General features: G+C 41.0%; 1 protein-coding gene across 2 annotated transcripts in view; it reads left to right on the top strand.

Moving 5' to 3' along the window:
- Positions 1-830, top strand: part of ETFRF1 (electron transfer flavoprotein regulatory factor 1) — a 7,935-nt gene that overhangs the window by 3,309 nt on the left and 3,796 nt on the right. The gene's annotated exons all lie outside the window — the stretch shown is intronic.

Here is an 830-nt window from a genome sequence, read left to right as displayed (position 1 = left end):
GAACTCTCCCTGTCTTCATAATCTCTATTTACATCTACTGCCTCCCCATTAACTCTGACACAGATAGCATGACATTTTGCTTTGCTTTTAGAGCTCTATCTGAAGAAAACATGTAGCAACACATGGGCTTGTACTGTCTGGATCTATGCACAGTAATATCAACCTAAAGGTTGGACAATGCATTTTTAAAATGCTATCAAGTCCACGGGGGAGTTCACTGTGTATCTGTGTCTCCTGCATGGAGCACACAGCAAAACTGAAATTCAGTATGTATTTTGTTTATCATAAAAAGAGCAGACTAAAAGAAAACAGGGTACCCTCCATCCACAGTGTGTTGCCTGTGTCAACTTGTGATGTTGTAGTTCATGCAGAAGGGATTTACAGCTGTGCTTCTAGTGTTTGGCACTGGCACCTGATGCAAGTCACCTCTGCAAAATGAATCCTCAATTTGTGGGTGAACACTGCTGGTGCACATGATGGGCAAGTAGACATAAGAACTGGTAGCTCTTCAGTCTTCCTCATGCCATCAGCTTATTTTTCAGACTATTGTTCTACACATCTTATTAAGCTTCTTCTGAAACAACTTCCTTCAATAAAAGATACAACAAAACGTGGAGTAGCCTTGCCCTGTGACTTAAATGGGATAAATGTGGACAGGGGACTTCCCTGTGTGAAAATTGTAAATTGTAGCAAACGTGGATGGATGATCTTATCTCCACAAGGTGCAGATTTAATTTCCCTCTTTAAAAACACTCAGATTTTTCCTAGAGTGTCCAAATAAGCCTGAGAATGGGTGTAAAGGAACAACTTTACACCAAGCCTACCCTCAC

This window comes from Meleagris gallopavo, chromosome 1 (genome assembly GCF_000146605.3).
Source record: "Meleagris gallopavo isolate NT-WF06-2002-E0010 breed Aviagen turkey brand Nicholas breeding stock chromosome 1, Turkey_5.1, whole genome shotgun sequence".
NCBI classification, from domain to species: Eukaryota; Metazoa; Chordata; class Aves; order Galliformes; family Phasianidae; genus Meleagris; species Meleagris gallopavo.
This window is presented reverse-complemented; position numbering and strand designations above follow the sequence as displayed.